We start from the raw sequence: 20,917 nt of genomic DNA on the forward strand, positions 1-20,917 counted from the left end.
CTGTGATTCCGTACATATTTGGGTTCTTATTTTAAATTTCTTTCTTTCCAGAGTAAAGCGGCTGGTGAAACATTTTGTATACATGATCATTGCTGGCTCGTGATAAGGTAAGTTGAAAAATAAACAACCTATTTATTCTACAAACGGGAAGGAGGTATTACTCGTGTACATTTCCATATTCGTACATATGTTTGTAAATTGTCTTTCTTGTCATTCATCTATTTCTGTCGACAGGGACAGATTTGGGTGCAAAGATTCGTGGGAATTTTCTCCCACCTGCCTTTCTTTTTCCCTATGTCATTCTGGTATCTGTAGATGTGTGTGTATGTGTGTGTGTCGGAATTGGATAGAATGTATATGGAGGAAAATTGACAGGATATTCCTACTTTTCCTCATCTGCCTGTTTTTTCATCGGACCGACATAGACAGGTCTTACGGCGACCATGGGATAGGACAGGGCTGTAACTGGGAAGGAAGCGACCGTGGCCTTAATTAAGGTACAGCCCCGGCATTTGCCCGGTGTAAAAATAGGAAACCTCGGAAAACAATCTTGGATTTCGAACCCACTCTCCCGCAAGCTCGCAGCTACGTGACGTGACCTAAACCGTGTAGCCAGCTAGCTCGGTGTCTTGATTAAGTTCCTACTTGGCTTAACAATCTGAATAATCGTATATTAGGGTACAACATACTTCTAGGCAAATTCAGGAATGGAACTCTGATCCTTTCAGTCAATGGTCAAACAACTAGACCAGTGTAATGGTGGTGTATGTTTTTCTCACGTTTATTAGTAACTTGGTTTCATTATTATCACTACCGTCAGCTGAAAAAAGAAAGGGTGAAAGAAAGAGTTTGTAGGTCAACCGATCGAATTTCCTTCAAGGGTTAATTGGATAGACTGAATTATTTGTCATTAACTCGGTCTGTTCCATGATGTTGGGGACGTTGCCCGCGTGTTGTATAATATTGTCATCTACTGTCTTGTTTCAAATGATGTGAGGTTGAGGAGAGTCTTGGAATTTCCTGCTAACTACATTTTACATTTCTCTGCTCATTTTCAAACAGAGAAAGGAAGATATCCCTACTGCCATTACTGCTACTCCATCACCGGTTTATAGTGTGCTCTAGTACAGTTACAGCATGACGAATATTATACTAATAAGTAAGTGTGAGCACTCAGCCGTTATAGTATGGTTGTTTGTGGTCCTGCCACTGCAAGCACTACGAGCGATTATATCCAACGCGTGCTCAATGAGTCTATACGTCCCTACAAAGCAGCTTTGAATGTTGGAGGAAATTGCGAACCTAAACGGGAGCTGATCTTGACCTCGTATGTTAATCAGATGCGTATGTTAGCCCGGAATGTGGAAATGCATAACACGACAGTGAAACAATCAGTGGAAACTTCCATTAAGCAAGAAATTGTGGTTCAAGATGCAGTAAATATCGAAGACTGTGAAAGCTCCGTACCTGAATTTTATAGCGCAGTTCGAAACTCTTCGATTGAGAAGTGTTTATTGTACCATTTGGCTGAGTACCTTGTTAATCACTCTTCTAAATTCTCTATGTGAGAATGACCAAGGTAAATTTTCAGTTCTCATCGAAATAAAAGACTGTCAACAATGAAGTGTTTTTAACACGTCCTTCGAAAGGTGTATGTGACATGACATTCTTTCCCAGGCCAAGAAAGTAATTAATGGAAAATTGAACTCAAAATCGATGTGGGGCAAAATATGTTTTTATTGTATCCATTCCATAGAAAAAATCAGTTGATCCTTCAGAAATTGGCTGTTGTTTTCAACATATTATGGATATAATCCCTAGACTTGTTTATCATTATCTGAAGTGCCGATTTTTCTTCAGAACGAAGGAAACCCGGCGAGATTTACATCTCGAACATCCGCCAAGTCTTTACGCAAGCTTTCGAAAGTCCAGTAACCGACAAATTGAGTTGGTAACAGTGGCGGTGGGCTCTTAGGAGCACAGGAGCACGTGAACACCCAGTTTTAATACAACTTTACGCATTCATGGATAATTTAAAACTTTCCTTTCTTTCGACCTGATTTCAACAATCGATCGAAAGCATTCGACTTATATCGAAGCTCCGTTACACCGACAGTTGTTAGTTTTGACTGACAGTGCAGTGAGCACACTGGGTAATGCGCTATTGTGCTGAAGACTATACGCATGCGCAAAGCAGATGACGTCATGGTTTATGCACTGATATTGCCATTAGCGAGGAGCACGGTAAGGTACGTGCTTTGAAGTCTTGAGCAATCCTCAAACCAGTGGCAGTATTACAGTTGACCACAAGGGTCCGCCACCTCCCCTATTACTGTTAGCCACAGCCCCGCAGGAGATACTATTGCATTACATTACCGGCAGATTTCGCTAGTAATTCTGAATAGGCATTTTCTAGCTCGTGAACAGGTGTTCGCAATTGCGGGAAGAAGTTTGCTTTACCTTGTGACTGGAAAATCTTTTCAATTGAAATTTATTTGATTGTTGTGTTTTGCTTCTCTGTATAGTTTGTAACCATGGTATTCTTTGTGTAAGAGGAAATGAATTCAGTTCAGTTAATTTTAACCCGCGAAATATTAACCGTCCGCCTCTGTGGTGTAGGCCCTAGTGGTTAGTGTGATTAGCTGCTACCGCCGGAGGCCCGGTTCGATTCCCGGCTCTGCCACGAAATTTTAAGAGTGGTACGAGGGCCGGAACTGGGTCCACTCAGCTTCTGGAGGTCAACTGAGTAGAGGTGGGTTCGATTCCCACCTCAGCGACCCTCAAAGTGGTTTTCCACTTCTTCTCCAGGCAAATGCCGGGATGGTACCTAACTTAAGGCCACGGCCGCTTCCTTCCGTCTTCCTTGTCTATCCCTTCCAATTTTCCCATCGCCCACCAAGGCCCCTGTTCAGCATAGTAGGTGAGGCCGCCTGGGCGAGGTACTGGTCATCCTCCCCAGTTGTATCCCCCGACCTAATGTCCCACGCTCCAGAACACTGCCATTGAAGGCGGTAGAGGTGGGATCGCTCGCTGAATCCGAGGGAAAAACCAACGCTGGAGGGTAAGCAGATTAAGAAAGAAATATTATATCAGGGTAAGTTAGAAATTATAAGGCTTGGACCGGACAGACCAGATTTGATTATTGAGAACCTTGATATGCTAACAATTTGTTGGTTATTTTCATCCTCCTTTTCAATACAAATTACAGTTTGTGTTGCTATTTTACCGGGACATGTTTCGCTTTTATTCACAAGCATCATCAGCCTATACAATTGCCTCACGGTTTGTCATATTTGGATTGTTGTTACAAATTTCATTACATTGAATGTAAATCTAATTTCAGTGATAACAATATTTAAAACACAATAATAATTTACACATTAAAAATTATGACAATATGACTTGCAAGGTTTTTTTTTTTGCTAGGGGCTTTACGTCGCACCGACACAGATAGGTCTTATGGCGACGATGGAATAGGAAAGGTCTAGGAGTTGGAAGGAAGCGGCCGTGGCCTTAATTAAGGTACAGCCCCAGCATTTGCCTGGTGTGAAAATGGGAAACCACGGAAAACCATTTTCAGGGCTGCCGTTAGTAGGATTCGAACCTACTATCTCCCGGATGCAACCTCACAGCCGCGCGCCTCTACGCGCACGGCCAACTCGCCCGGTACTTGCAATGTTAAAATGGAGTAACTCTTAATTCTAAAACACATTGACGTCCGAAACAATTTTACAATTTGAAAATTTGGCTAAAAATTGTTTGCAATGTTAAAATAAAATTGATTCAACTATAATTTGGCATTAAAATTTGAGTCATAAATATAAATATTGTATGTTAATATATAGGAGCCATAGTTTCTGAAGTCTTGGGTTCGTTGGATTATTCTAGATTATCATCATGACTAATCACGCATAATGCAAAATTACAGTCTTTTTAAATAACATTATTTAGAGAGCACAATTCTTAACTAAAATTCTCAATACTGAAATGTTACTGTATTCTAGAAACCAACGCATTTCTTATTTCTATTATTAAATCTACATAACAATGAAATATATTGCTATTTTTTGTTCTACAAATAAGTTTTTATTTGACAACTCCCGCTGCACGTAGCATTATAGGGTTTGTCTTAGTTTCAGAGTCATTAATTGAATTCAGATTTGTATGAGTCGAAAACATAATTCCATAAATAATGTGATTATAGTGTAAATAGAGAAAAATCTGTCTACCCCTTTACTTAGTTCACGCTTCGCCACTGACTGTGTGTATTGTGGGAGGGATTTCATATAACTCATAAACACAATCTAATAAGTTAATAGAGTACAATTAGTTAACGTTAAATATTTATGTTATTGGAAATAACGCAGTACAGAAATCCCGTATGTTTTTCCAAGTAGGCCTAAGTATAGTATATACTACACTATAGGGAATACATTTTTATGTGGTTTAGTTATGTACATTTCCTTTATGCTTTTTCAAATTGTTTGTCGAATGTTACTTGGTGATATATTTTCCTACTTGCGCGATGTGTCTAGCAGAAGGGATTCCTTTTACTACGATACTTATTGGTAACTTGTAATTAAGCAAACATAGTAATATGCTAACTAGTTTCTCATTCGTCCGGCCCCGCGGTGTAGGGGGCAATGCGTCCGCCTGTCACCCGGCGGCCCCGGGTTCGATTCCCGGCCGGGTCAGGGGTTTTTAATTGTAAATGATTAATATCCCTGGCCTGGGGACTGGGTGTTCCTTTCGTTTCCTCACATTCAACACTTTACACTTCTGCCATTTACAAAATACACGCAGGTACCTCACATATGGTGCAAGTAGGGGCAAAAGATCTTTCTAGGTCGACGCCCCGAACAAATAGCATTTTTTTTAAGTCTCTCATTCGTACCGCTTCCTGATACGCGGTCGTGTACTCGGGTTGTAGGCAAACTGCCCAAATGTACAACGATTTTTAGCTAGACATTGATGTCAAAGGATTAGAACGCCGAGAGGGAGGTTTTTTCCCCCGAGTGTACTCTTTATCTTGTTGCACCCGATCTCTTACATAACTTACCGATATGAGCAGCAACTTTGAGCATATCGGGTGCGCACCTAACAAGGTGCTCTACACAACCTATTAAAAAGTTCAATTGAGCGAGTGCGTCCGGAAGATAGTGGGTTCGAATCCCACTGTCGGCAGCCCTGAAGATGGTTTTCCGTGGATTCCCATTTTCACACCAGGCAAATGCTGGGCTGTACCTTAATTAAGGCCAAGGCTGCTTCCATCCAATTCCTAGGCCTTTCCTATCCCATCGTCGCCATAAGACCTATCTGTGTCGGTGCAACGTAAAGCCACTAGCAAAAAAAAAAAAAAAAAACAGCGAGTGGCTCTGCGGTTTGGGTTACGTAGTTATCATCTTGCTTTCGGGATAGCGGATTCGAAACCGCACTGACGGCAGCTCTGAAGATGGTTTTCTGTGGTTTCCCATTTTCACACCAGGCAGGTTGTACCTTAATTAAAGCTAAGGCCGTTTTCTTCCCAGTTCTAACCTTTTCCTAGCCCATCGTCGCCATAACAGCTATCTGTGTCGGTGTGACGTAAAGCAAATTGTAAAGCTGAAGATCATAATAATGATTTTACTTCATTTTGATTTATTTAATTCTCATATTTCTCATTTTTGAAATGACTTCCCAAAATTTTCTTTTTCTTTCAGTTTAAAATTACAGTAAGAGATTTTCAGTGACACTGGGATGCTAAAGTGCTAGGACTGGGAAAGTAGTCTCCGCGGCTTAAATTAAAGTACTGTCCCAGCATTTGCCCAGTGTTAAAGTGGGAAACAACGGAAATCTATAATCAAGGTGTCATAGGTGTGATTTCAACCTACCATTTCTTGAATACAGGCTTTCAGCTGCATGGCTCGTACCGTGCAGCCAACTCGCTCGATTTTTGTTAAAGCAGTTTTTCCAGTAGAAATTACAGTAGTTTCATGTCAATTTCTTGATAGGATAGTTTCTATGGACATTACGCTCATTTTAGGAATAATTTTTCTGGAAAGGATTTTTTTTTTTTTTTACAAATTGCTTTACGTCGCACCGACACACAGATAGGTCTTATGGCGACGTTGGAATAGGAAAGAGCTGGGAGTGGGAAAGAAGCTGCCGTGGACTTGAGTTACAGCTCCGGAATTTACCTGGTGTGAAGACAGTGGACTTCGAACCCACTATCACCCGAATACAATCTCACAGCTGCGCGACTCTAACCGCACAGACAACTCGCTCGGTAAAGGATTTCATTTGACGTGTTTTTTTTTTGTTTTCATAGAGTTCCCAACAATTAGCTCCATTTCATTTGTCATTAATTTTCTCATAAAAATATGTTTGAAATTTTATTACACTAGTTTTTCTGGATATTGGCTTCATTCTTTTTTCCTAAATCCATGTCCCTTATTTATCAGCTGCAGTTCGATTCGTTGTCAAAGCTTTGTGTCAGAAATTAACTCTAGTTCGAATTTTTGTTGAAACGGTTCTCTCAGAAGTCGAGTACAAAGTTAATTTGAATTTTGCCGAGCGAGATGGGTGCATAGTATGGGTCACTTAGCTGTAAGCTTGCATTCGGGAAATAGTAGGTTCGAACCCCACCATCGGCAGACTGAAGATAGTTTTCCGTGGTTTCCTGTTTTCACTTGAAGCAAATGCTGGAGCTCGTCATAGAAAACCTGTCCGAGCTAGCGCGACGTTAAACTATTTGCAGAAAAGAAAAAATGATTTTAAAGTCGGCAAGTATAAATAGACTGTAATATCGAGTGCACTACGTTTCTGTGTTTGAAATCCGTTTGCGGTGGAATAGTTGACGAATGTCTTGTCATCTTTGTGGTTAGCTGTTCAGACTGACTGTTGTAACAGGTGGGTATTTTATATCATGTTTGTGTTTGTGTTCGTTCGTTTTGTTTACTTTTTAGAATTGACTGCCTTGGAAACTTTCCATTCGACGCATGTGGAAACTTCCCACTCGACGCTTGTACACTCCTTTTAATAGAAGCCGAATGAAACTCGTATTTCCTATTCGTTGATTGCTCTTAGCCAGACACAGCGGTACAAATATCGCTGGTGCTCACATTATTGTGCGTGATAAGATCTTTTTTTATTGTATGTATGTTGGGTATTCAGCCCAAAGGCTGGTTTGATCCTCCACAACTATGCCAACAGCTGTCATACATGGCCTAGGCATCACTGAAGAGGCGTACTAGGGAAATGAGGAGTGAGGTAGTTTCCCGTTGCTTTTCTCGCAGAACCAAAAGTTGCTCACATATCAGTCTGCCAAGCTCACTGAAATGCACGCACCAACTGACCTATGAGTGATATTTTCACACCATTCATAACAGGGACTGGCTGCATAGGGAATGGTATTACTAGCATCTCTCATATCACAGTCACTTTCATATTGTCAAAGCCAAGAATAAAACTGAGACAGGTCAATGAAAGTAACAAAGTTATTCTAGCTCATACCGGAAGACACAATGCACTGTAAACATTACATCTCACCAGCAAGGGCATCTCTTTTTATTGTTTGTGTTATTTATTTACTTATCTTCAGTAATCTGAATGTTACCTTTTAGAGTTAATACATACACTTTGTAGAACTGTAAATAGAAACAATAACAATAGCGAAAATTGTATTAAAATATCCTGTAAGTGCCGGACTGAGTGGTTGAGACGCTGACCTTCTGATCCCCACTTGGCAGGTTCAACCTGGCTCAGTCCGGTGGTATTTGAAGGTGCCCAAATACGTCAACCTCGTGTCGGTAGATTTACCTCCGGGACAAAATTCCGGCACCTCGGCGTCTCCGAAAACAGCCAAAAAGTAGTTAGTGGGACGTAAAAACAATAACATTCTTCTTCTCCTTCTTCTTGCGTTAGGGCCTACTAGGGACTACGTTCCAGTTTCAATTCTTCATCCTTTGTTGTTGTCCCTTCCTTTTCTTCCAATATTCCTTCTTGTTTCACTATGTTTCTTTTTTTCTTTCTTCAGACCACTTTGTGCCGGTTTTCTTTGCCTCCCTCCTTTGGAATCCTTCCATCTTTAAAACTGTTTTCCTGAAAATTTCTCTTTCCATTACTTCTTCTTCTCTGATGTTGTTTCTTTCCAAGTCTTTTCTGATCTCTTGAATCCAGGTGGTTGTTGACTTTTTCTTCCAAAGATACGTTAAGATCTTTTTGGTTAGTCTGTTGTCGTGCATTCTGTGAATATGTCCAAAAAATTGCAGTCTCCTCTTCCGTACTGTTATAGATATGTTTTCTATGGTCTGATAAATTTCGTTATTACTTCTTAATTTCCAAAATTCTGTAGTTTTTAGACGGGTTAATATTTTTCTTATAATCCTTCTTTCTAGTAATTATTATTATTATTATTATTATTATTATTATTATTATTATTATTATTATTATTATTATTATTATTATTATTATTATTAGCGAATGTACCCGTGCTTCGCTACGGTATTCTACATTGTATTCGAATATCGAAGTAAATAGTGTACATGCAGTAAATAAGATAGTTTTAAAATTGCATGTCTCTTAGCGTTATCCGAGAAAGAGCATGGGGAGGTCCCCGTACGTTTCCAATGTAAAGTGTTTGTTACGGATTTGTGATATAACGGCAGGCTCACTTGCCTACTGGCATTCACAATCAGGTTGGGAAGTTTACATTATAATTGTAGGCCCCATTGCCTACTATGCGGACAGAATCGATTTGGGGAGTTTTCGTTAAAATGGCAGCCCCCCTTTCCTACCTCCAGACAGATTACAGTTTTTATTATAATGGCAGGCAATTACCCTACTATCACTCGAAATTGAGTTGTGCAGTTATCATTATAATGACAGGCCCCTTTTCCTACTGCCAGCCAGCGTACTGCCAGTCACACCAAGTTGGTGAGTTTCCATCAAAATAGCAGGCCACTATGCCTAATGCCAGTCACATTTTAGATGAGTACATTTCTTTATAATGGCGGGCACCCTTGCCTACTGCCAAACACAATCGGGTAGGGGAGTTTTAAACAAAACTGCATGCTCACTTACCTTCTGCAAGTCAAATCGAGAAGGGAACTATTCATTACAATTGTAGGCCTTCCTTACTAATGACAGTTACACAGGAGTTGGAGAAGGAACCCTTTCCTACTGCCAGTCAAAGTCGGTGTGGGGAGTACTGATTACAATAGCAGACCGACCCTTTCTCGATCGCTAAATCGACATCAGTGAATATACATAGATCGACATACGAAAGTATATGCGTGTTTACAATATTGAAGACCTTCATTTACAGATTAACTGCTACTAAACGTACGTCATATCGACAAAGGATTATACCATAAGACACGCCGGATTTAGTGGCCTAAATGGCTGGTCCAATGATATGTCATCTATTCTTGGGTCAGATTTAGAAACGTGGAACAGGGTAAAGGTTTTGTAAGATCATCTCACATTACATTACTTTTCGGATAATAATGTGACAGCTACATACGTAGCATTTGGCTCACATATGGCTACTGAGTGGGCCAATTTTCGTGAAGAGTTTGATGATTCTGTATTTCATATAAGTAATTGAAAGTATGAATAATGCATGTGAAAATTCCAAATTGACTTAACATCGATTAATAGAGAAAAATCAAACGTAAAAGGGATACAGATACGGCATAAAGTCATAAGACCAAGGTTGTAGATCATTCCAAATTGAACGGAGATTGTGCAATCCGTTACGTGATAGGAATTTCCGAAGGTCTGCACCATCATTAAAATTGCCTGCATATTTCGATATTCTTCGGGGATAAAAAATGAAAAATTTAATGATATAGGATTTTTCATTCGTTACAGGCTAAAACGTATAATTTTGTCAAATTTCAATTATCTTCTTATTCTTCTGGCAGATTATGCCACAATGTGGATTTTGGGCGAGGCGGGTAAAAATTAGGACTTTCAGGAAATCAAAAATTATGGAGATTGTTATTATTACCCCTTAAACGGAAAGCTGTACGAAAATTTCGCCAAAATAGTCAGTGTAGAGGTACACAGTCGTTACGATTTGATTTATATAGATAAGGAATCTGCTCCATGTAAAACACCTTTTGGGCTATGTCCGCTGGACTTAACCTGCAAAAGTGACCATTCATGATATCTCCCTTATTAATCCTCCTGACGAAAAAATGCACATGAAAAAAAAGGTTTAGAGGTGGAATTCCATCAGGATTGGTCGATTTCCAGTCAGGTTGGTCTTGTTCTGTATATATTGTGGAAGAGTAAAATCACCATTTCGGTTCCTTATAAACCGCCAGTCCATTCCGGAACATGAAATGTTATTTACGTTTAAAACCTACCTTTGGACAGGTGGATGCTAAATATAAATTTTGTTTCGAATGTCTTCAGTAGTTTTCAAGTTGTAAGGAATACGCTTTACACGCACCCGCTCGTGAGTTAAGTCCGATGGGACTTGTACAGAAAAACGGTCCTTTAATGATATCTCCCTTATTGATCCTCGTATCGAAATGATGCACATGAGAAAAAAAGGTTTAGACATTAATTTCTACCAAGGTAGGTAGACTTCCATAAACTTTTGTTGTGTATATTTTTTGGAAGTGCAAAATCACTGTTTCGGTTTCGTATAAACCCCCAGTTAGTTCAGGGATTTAGAAACAATATTTGCCCTGAAACCTATCAAGGACAGGTGTATTCTAAATACGAATCTTGGTGGAAATGCATCCAGTAGTTTCTAGCATTCACGTACATACGGCGTAATTAAGGAAGAAAATAATACAGTTAAGAATGTTGAAACTAATAGAAAATGGATTATAACTGAGGACAGCCGGATAACGACAAATAAATAAATGCCGTGAGTTATGGATATAATAAAGCGCTAACAGAGGAGAAATTTAGGTTCAGCGATTCTTAGGTAAACAAATATGAAGATGACTAATGGTGTTATTACTTAATCTATTCGAGGGCGGTTATAACCTCCAACGATATTCCGCCAATATCCCGCAGATGAGCCGATTGATGCCTCTCTTGCCATCTACCCAAGGAACAACCACGAATTTAAAAGCATGATGAGGAAAATGGCAATACGTTACTTCCCTACTGGCATGCAGTCAGAGACGTTGCCATGGTAACCTGTAGGTTCGTTGTCGGTCTGTCGGTCACTAAATGCAGAGCATGATACCAGCAGAAAATTGTAAATTTCTCCGTCATGTGAAGAGTAAGGTAAATTATGAACATAACGAAAGTTGTTTATAATGAAGAGACGTTTCACGTACGGTAAACGAAGTTTACAGAAAATCAATAGTATAAGAGAAAATAGAGGAAAACCACTGTGGTTTTCCTATAAACACCCCGTCTATTCAAAGATTTTAAAATTATATGCATATCGGAACCTTTCCTGGGATGAGTATACTCTAAATATGAAGTTTGGCTGAGATCTATCCAGCCGTTTCGACGTGATGGTGGGAAAACCACTCTGGTTTTCCTATAAACCCCCCGTCTATTCAAGGATTTTAAAATGATATGCATATCTAAACCTTCCCCGGGATTAGTATACTCTAAATACAATGTTTGGTTGAGATCCATCCAGCCGTTTCGACGTGATGGTGGAAAAACCATTCTGATTTTCCTATAAACCCCCCATATATTCAAATATTTTAAAATGATATGCATATGGAAAACTTCCCCGCGATGAGTATCCTCTAAATATGAAGTTTGGTTGAGATCTATCCAGCCGTTTCGACGTGATGGTGGAACAGACAAACAGACAGACAAACAGACAAACAGAAACAATTTTATTTATATAGATTACAGTCATTCTAAGTTAATTATGATCCCTTCCGTAACCAACTGGACAATATTTTCTTCCCAGTCTTGACCCTACCGAAGTTCTACGACTCTTTGGCTGAGAGGTCAGCGTAGCGACCTTCGGTTTACAGCATCCCGGGTTCGATCCCTGGTCGGGTTGGATATTTTGGCCGCTTTCTCGCAGTTCCTCTAGTTCGGGGACTGGATGTTTGTGTTATTTTATACCTCCTCATACTCTCTCTCTCTCGTAAACCCACAGAAGCACACAATAATGATTACATCCCTCCACAGGAAAAGAAATGGGCGAAGTCCGCGTGTGCGACGCAGTTCGCAACCGCAACCCCACCATTGTGTGGAAAAACAGGGGGGGCTGAAGAGGAAAGATCTTACCAGAGTTATTAGATTCATCTGTATACAAGGTGTGTAGTAGCAGCGTGCCTCCCTCTTATCTTTTTCAGGAATTTTAATTCTGGTATGGGGTTACTCAAGAAGCCTCCGTGACTCAGGCGGCAGCGCGCCGGCCTCTCACCGCTGGATGCCGTGGTTCACATCCCGGTCACTCCATGTGAGATTTGTGCTGGACAAAGGAGAGGCAGGACAGGTTTTTCTCCGGGTACTACGGTTTTCCCTGTCATATTTCGTTCCAGCAAACACTCTCCATTAACATTTCATCTGTCAGTCATTTATCATTGCCCCAGGGGAGTGCGACAGGCTTCGGCAGCCGGCACAATACCTATCCTCGCCGCTAAATGGGGGCTTCATTCATTCCATTCCTGACCCGGTCGAAAGGCAGTGGGCTCGGTCAGGAAAACCAAGCGATACGGCAGTTAATAGAAACCACACATGTATAAACTAAAGATCTCAGGTAGGTAAGTATAAATGTCTCTAAAAACCTCTTAGATTCAGAACGAGGCATAGCTGTCACGAGGTACTGTGTCAACGGTCTTTACAGAGTTCAGTTGGATACCGTCTCTTCGATAATACTGCAATATGAGCGAATAGCGTTATTCATGATAAAGATACAAAACGTTTGACTCCTTCTCTAAACGTTTCAGAAGCTGTCGTTTTTTGTATTGTGCCATTATAATCACAAAGGATTGTTATTGCCATCAGTTCATAAATTGATTGGATACAACTCTCCATTCAACCTTATCGTGTGCAACACTTTTTATGGGTGTATTGTCGAATTGGTCCGATGGTTATGAGAATTTGGAGATCAACCAGTTAGTGGGGTCGAACTGGTCCGACGGTTAGCACAGGGGGTGGCGTCGAACTGGCTCGACGCTAAAATATCCAAACCAAGGATCGAAGAAACCTTATCGTCCGCTCATATATTATACTAACTGTTCCAATAAAATGACACAGGACAATATAGTAAATATATGTAGTGGCCTTTCGGCCTTGTCAAATAACGTATATATGTATTGCCGTTTAGGTTAGGTTAGCCACTCCTGACCTTATTGTGTCTTGTCACCTTTTGAATATTTAAATCCCTCAAAAACGACGAATTTAAAGCCTCTCTCACTTAACACGGAACACAATGGATATCTCTACTAGTATTGCACTGCCCTGTGATGGTCTGAGAACTGACACTGAATGTAGTTAAATTAACTAGTTGTTGAGGTTATGGCGTTTAGGTTAGTAACCAATTCGGGAATCCCTTCCTCTGACTGCCAACTACCCGTCGGACCAATTCAACTGCGAGGTTTCGTCATGGAGGAAAAATATCTTCGGAATGTTTTGACCGTCGGACCAGTTCGATACTACCCCTTTTTATCTCTGCGTAACTATGGGGAATGTGGCTGCAAGCACGAACTTTCCTGTTCTACCCAGACCGATCGATTCTTCATTTGCTACACGGAAACATTAACTCACACTTTGCAGAGTTCATTGTCTCGTCTGATCATACAAATGAACACTCATATGACTGAACAAATCTGTCATATATTGCTATGCTACAATTAGCACGCGTACAACAAAACTATCCATACTGCATCTCCCAACAACCCATTCTTCTTGCAGAACTAGTTTTCCAGTTTGTTGACGTGTTGATCGAAATCTTCCCAGTCGCGGGTGTCACAGATGCGATAGCATTCACAGTAACTTCCTACAGCTTCATTAACCGAGGTATCATCCGCAATGTTTCGCTCTCCTACAGTTCTTTTGATTTTCACCTAGGCTATTTCGATGGCATTGAGTTCACACGTGTATGAAGGCAAGCGCAGAAGTCTCCTGGCAGTAGCGGGATTGCTACGGCAACGATTGCGTCGCAGGCTTGGCCGACGAAAACCAATTCTCCCCGTGCCTCATGGGGCATCTCCCAACAGTACTGCGTTCTACAGCTATTTTAATCCCGTGGAGGCCTCCCACTATCATTATTACCCACCTACACCCCCCTCCAGAAACAAGTCTTGGTTGACTAAAGATATATCCTATCAATCTATTTCTCCTTGTCAAATTTTTCAAGATCGCGGGTTCGAACCAGCATATGTACTCTGTTTCACAAAGCGCGAATTGAGGAGAAGGGGAGAGAGAGAGAGGGGGGGGGGTGAGTGGTGGGTGGGGGGTGGCAATGAGGAAGAGGGACAGAGGGTTGTTGCCGCTGAAATGCATATCCCTTCAAATCAAATTTTGGGCTGGGAAGACTTGCGTAGGAAAGATCATAATATGAAGAAAAAGTTGGTATTCATGAGGACACATCGAGGAAAATATTCGTTTATAGGAAGAGCAAATTACCACAAGAGATATTTGACAGATTTCCAACTTCTCTGAAATTACTTAAGAAAAGACTTGGCAAACAACTGATGGGGGAAACTGTCACATGGCCGACAGCCCTAATTACAGATCAAAGATGATTGAGCAAAAACTCAGGCTATGTACAGGTTAAGTTGCATTTGAATGTAGTTGGTACTGAAAGCAAATAATGTGCACGAAGAATATATTTTTTCACTTTTATTAATAATGGTCATGATATTTAAACAGATTTGTGCTCGTAAAGAAATTCGTTCAGGAACTAAGAAACTGCAAAAGAGTGGATCTCTGATAATGAACTAGAACAGCCCTTCCTCAAGTACTCTCCTAGCCGCACATTTCCTCGTGAATATCTAAATCGTGACTGATCTTTTTGTGTCCATGTGTGTGTTACAAGAGTCTCTCTCAAACGAATACCAGTGTTAAATGGTATATTTTTCTCAGTTTTTCCAAAGTATATTTTAAAGTGCAGTTAATTATGTTGTGTAGTGCAGGATGAGGCATCGAATGCTTTTGCAAAAGTCAGTAACATTATACGCTCATGGTTAGACGGTGTTTGAGTCTCGAACTCTTTGCGACATAGAGTAATCGGATTTTTGAAGGATAGAAAAAAGACCTTTCCACACTCCTTATCGTTCTTTGTCGACATGTAAAAGATCTCTAGTGACACGTTCTGTGTTTCCCCGACAAAGTTAATCAAAATTCATTAATAGATCGCTTAATAGATTTCTGGTTTTTCACCCACCTGGTTGGGTTAAACGGACCTAAATGGTCATAATTCAAAATGCTTGCATACAGAAGCTGAGACCATGTTATTATTATTATTATTATTATTATTATTATTATTATTATTATTATTTATTGTCCGATTCCTTGGCTGAATGGTCAGCGTTGAGACCTTCGGTTCAGAGGGTCCCGGGTTCGATTCCCGGCCGGGTCGGCGTTTTAATCGTATCTGATTAATTCTTCTGCCTCGGGGACTGGGTGTTTGTGTTTGTCCCAACACTTTGCTATTCATATTCAGACAACATACTACACTACAAATCACCAGAGAAACACGCAGTAGTGAATATATCCCTTCATACACGATTAGCATCAGGAAGAGCATCCGGTCGTAAAACAGGGCCAGATCCACATTTGCGACGCAGTTCGCACCCGCGACCCCACAAGTATTGGAAAAATGGTAGATTATTATTATTATTATTATTATTATTATTATTATTATTCCGAGGTATCTGTGGAACAGCAGAGGTGAAAGAAGGTGCTGGGTGGAATAGGTCTCAACTTACGAAATTAAAGTTAATTTACCACTTTAACAAAGGTTATATTTTCTTTTCAAGATAAATAAATAACAGAATACAGCAGATACCAAGTAGCAGATCAACAAATTAAGAAAGTACAATTTTAGTTCATTACAAAATTTGGGCTTCGAGCCCGACACTTACGAACCTTGAGCTATAAGCCCAACTTTACCTATATACCAAGTTCAAACAAAGGGGCAGAAAACCCCAATCATGCCAAGGAGCACTGGCTCCTGATTACCATATTAAGCCTCCTCGAGGCACACAGAAACCAAATTTAAGAAAGAGCAAACCCGCTCTCAAGATTCAAGCCCATCAAAGGCCACAACAAACAATACTTCAAACTGCCCTCAAGGCATACCAAGAACAGGGGTAATAAATACCCAACCTACTGGGCCTATTCAGTAAAGAAGCAGGTTAATTACATGGCCCAAAATACCAACTTGACTGGAGGCGTAACTTGCACTCCTAATACACTGTTAAAACCTACTTGGCACTAGGCCGCATACACAAGGGCTAATCCCACACTAAAGAGGTGACTTGTATAAGAAGACTTTATTACATTAAGAAAGGAAGAAACGGTTGTGAAAACAAAGTCACCTCAAAACAATAGGAGTGGGAGCTCGAGAGGGCTTAGCACTCTCTATCCCAATTTATAGTTAAAGAGACGAAGTTTTACCAAGTGTCTATTACATTTTAAAGATAGGTTACATGGGAAAAGTTTCGAACCTGCCCTGAGGGTTAAACTGCTGAGCTAGCGAGAAGTGAAGTTATTAAATGGCCATTACCTTATGGATGAACTGCTACCCGAAGAAAGAGGCGCTTCCCGCCCCCTGCTACATAATCACACTAGGAATGATGTTACTGAAGTGGCCCCGAGACAAGAAAATCAGCAGTTTATATACCCTCGTGGAAAATTCGAGACCTTTCATGAATGATAGGACACTCCCACAGCAGTTTATTGGTTACAGAACACAGTTACAGAGCAGGTTGGGGAAGAAAGCCCCGATTGGCCGAAAATTAATTTAAGAAATTCGGGATTGGCCAATTTCAAAACTGGCGGCAAGAAAGGATTAACATTGCCAACTCTCAAACCACAGAACAAAATTTAGCAAAAACAAAACTTATGAATGTTAAATTTCTTCAGGACAGTTCATTCCTTTACACCAGAGTGGGTTATTATAGTTTTTGTAGAGACATCTGTTAGGGAACGTCCAAACTTCTTGATCCAGAGGAAACAAACACAAGTCGAAATAGACACCGTTCAGACACTTCAAAATTACCAAATTTACTGTCGTGACATCTTTCGAGAAACTATTGAATTAATATAGTTTGTTAAAGTTCAGGCGTTCTCCTGTAGTGGAGTTTCGACTGGCGCAATATTTGAATTTGCGTCGTGGAGGTATACCGCCCGGTACAATTATTATTATTATTATTTGCCGCCATATTGCTCTCCTTTCACTTTTCCGTACGCTTTATTGTGTCTGTTTAATAGCTGCCTCATTGTATCGGTAATTGAGTATCGAACTCATGATCCCTACTTCGCGGTCGTGGTAGTCGATGTTTGAAGGACTGCCAATTATCTTGGCACTCCATTTCATTGCTGTTGACATGGTACAAAGTTCTCTGGTGTCGCACTCAGTATCACCCGACAAAATATCAACTCAGCTGTATTGAAGCGGATAGTACCGGCTTATTCACTTTTCGTTGAACTTCTGCGAACTCAGATAAAATATTTGAGTTTGGCTCTTTCCTTCAACTGATATTCCATTTTCGAATCTCTCTCTGAATATACTGGAAAAGAGCAATTTACTTTTTAGTTTCACTGTACTGGATGGGGTTTATTTTTGTCGGAGGAGACAGACAACCAGAACCTGTTGGGCAGATAAATGTAGTTACAGGTACTGCCAAGGCTAACCGGAGGCACGTCTTGACGTAATTGCTGGACAACTGTTATGGTCATGAGCGATAACTCATCATTCATTTTATCTTTTTGTGACTTGATTCTTGTGTAAAAGCAGATGTTCATTGTGGTGATCTGATGATAGACAATGTGAGTAGTGAATGTGGGATACAGATCATTGTACAGTATCTGATTTCTTACATGATCTAACATATCTACATGCCTTTGCTAGTGGGACTTAGTGTTTACAGTGCACTATGTCTCCTGGTATAGGCTAGAGCAATTTTGTTACTTTCATAGATCTGTCTCTGTCTTATCCTTGGCTTTCACATTATGAAAGTGACTGAGGTATGAGCGATGCTAGTAATGCCATTCCTTATGCAGCCAGTCCCTGCTATGAATGGTGTGAAAATGTTGCTCATAGGGTCGTTTGGTTGTATGCATTTCAGTGGGCTTGGCAGACTGATATGTAATAGCAACTTCTGGCTCGGTGAGGAAAGCAACGGGAAACTACCTCACTCCTCATTTCCCTGGTACTCTTCTTCAGTGATGCCTAGGCGATTTATTACAGCTGATGGCAAAGCTGTTGAGGATCCAACCAGCCTTCGGGCTGATGACTAAACATACAACATATCTACAGATAATCCATTATTTACTTTTCTCTCAGTGACTGGTTTCGTTGCACGTAGTAATGATGAAACTTTGTTCGAACTACACGATCACCTCTCCACTATACTCACTTCTAAACCTTCGTAGCTTGCATAGATTTTAAAATTCTATCTGTGGGGGGATTGCTGTATAGAACGCATACAGTGGAGGCAGATTCAGATTGCCAGCGTCGACCTGCTCGAGAAAATGTCTCACGTTTCCAAATGGGGGTGCTAAATCAAAATTCCATTTGCCGCTGCACAAATTTCGAAAGCCTGCTAAACATAACAACCGCCAGGTTTTCTCATTTGATATTTTTGGAATATCTTCTTCTATAAAAACTAGGTTTAATAAATGGTAATAAAACTGTATATAAATTATGGAGATTAAGCCTAACGCTATGTATGTAACAAAATCTTCTAATCGGAATTATCTTCTTCAGCCCCGTACAAAAGTGGTGACATTTAGTTTACAAATTACAGGATGGTTTTTCTTTATTTCACGATCTTTAACCAGCCGTTCTACCAAAAAAGGAAATATGGGCATTTCCTAACTCCTCACACACACACACACACACACACACACACACACACACACACACACACACACACACACACACACACACACACACACACAAAAACACGTGTTTTCGCAACTTCTTTAAATGCCTTATTTTTATAAACTCGTATCAGCCACTATATCGTTGCCATGTATTCTCTTTTTGCTAATTCATCACGTGTTATTCTCATGTCTGGATATATATTCATGAATTCTTCCAGAATTCTCCTATTTTTACCCTCAACTCGCAGCATTTGTATTTCTTTATCTACTACTATCTGTGCCACTTTCCTGCTGACATTCCTTTCTTCTAAATTTTTGTCACCCCCTGTGGGTGGGAGACGCAGATGAAGAATACATCCACGGTATCCCATGCCTGTCGTAAGAGGCGACTAAAAGGGGCCCAAAACTTGGGAGCGTGGGGGGCGACCACGGGGCCCTTAGCTGAGTCCTGGCATTGCTTCCACTTACTTGTGCCACTCTCATCCCTTTCATCTATCCTGTCCGATCTTCCTTGGTCAGCTCTTGTTCTTTTCCGACCCCGACGGTATTAGAGCATTCCAGGCCTAGGAAGTCTTTCATTTTCACACCCTTGCCTTTCTTCGTCCGTTACTTCGTTTTTCGAAATAACGGGTCCCTTCTTTTTCTTCTTTTTTTCTCTGTTTACACCCTGTGAGTGGGGAATGCAAACGAAGAATACACCCACGGTATCCCCTGCCTGTCGCGAGAGGCGAATAAAAGGGGCGACCAAGGGATGATTATCCAAGAACCATGAAACTACTTTTAATTAGTACCATCACGCGGGGAACACCATGAGATGCCTTTACTTGCGAGTAGTACCACTATATTAGGTACATGATAGGTTTGTGATTAGTACCAGCAGACAGTGGTTCACGTTTGCGTTGCCTATGAGTGGCGCCATTATGTGAGAAACACCATAGGTCTGCGTTACTTTTAATTTGTCATTTCGTACCATTAAGGGCCGATGGCCTAGATGTTAGGCCCCTTCAAACAATAAGCATCATCATCATACATTTTTGTCCGAATAGTTCCCCAGAGACTATACCGACGGTTACGTGCCAGAAGCTACATTAAAACTGGGTTGTCAACACCGGTCGCATCCGGCACGATTACAGATTATGCGGTCGCTACTTGTGAGTAGTATCATCATGTGTGGAACACAGTGAGTCTTCGCTACTTTTGATTAGTACCCCCAACATGACAAATACCATGGTTCTACTTTACACGCGACAAGTACAACTATGAGGGGCCGTTGATCTGGATTTTGCCCCCCTTTAGACAACACTCATCCTCGATTCCGGATTGTGCTTTAGAAGTGGTCCCTTGGTCAGTAATACTATTTTTATGATAGTTTTTGAGTCGGATCCACTGATTGTTTTAAATTCATATCCATCCATTCATTCTTCATGACATTTTTTATTTTGGTCAGTGGATGATTTTGAACTTTTAATTTGTCACTTCATTTCGTACCATTAGGGGCCGATGACCTAGATGTTAGGCCCCTTTAAACAACAAGCATCATCATCAAAAATTTTTGTCCGAATAGTTCCCCAGTCCAATTCCTTCTAGGTACCTGCCCATTACCCGTCTTGGTACCTCGTTTGGTGTCGATAAGCTATATCTAGAATTTCTCCTCCTCTTTTTAACCTACAACAAAATGTTATTACTCTCGTAATTATATCCACGCTTATACTGATTTGTATACACAGTAATCTTCCACCACTATTCGCTGTAGTCTACATCTTGGTAAACCTGTAATTATTTTAATAAATCTACTAGTGGCTGAATCAAGCATTGAGCATTCCTTTTCTATGCCCCGTACTTCTGAACCGTATAACATTTTAGACTTAATCACAGCACTGAATACATTTCTTTGCACCCTGAGTCCTTAGTAACGATGGGCTAATCAATTACTTCC

General features: G+C 40.6%; 1 protein-coding gene across 2 annotated transcripts in view; it reads left to right on the forward strand.

Moving 5' to 3' along the window:
* Window positions 1-20,917, forward strand: part of LOC136856907 (protein FAM13A) — an 856,533-nt gene that overhangs the window by 60,318 nt on the left and 775,298 nt on the right. For both annotated transcript variants that reach the window (XM_067135141.2, XM_067135143.2), the window contains exon 2: window positions 52-107. The gene's annotated coding sequence lies outside the window, so the exon portion shown is untranslated. The remainder of the gene's footprint in view (window positions 1-51; window positions 108-20,917) is intronic.

The sequence above is a fragment of the Anabrus simplex genome, chromosome 1 (assembly GCF_040414725.1).
Source record: "Anabrus simplex isolate iqAnaSimp1 chromosome 1, ASM4041472v1, whole genome shotgun sequence".
Taxonomy (NCBI): domain Eukaryota; kingdom Metazoa; phylum Arthropoda; class Insecta; order Orthoptera; family Tettigoniidae; genus Anabrus; species Anabrus simplex.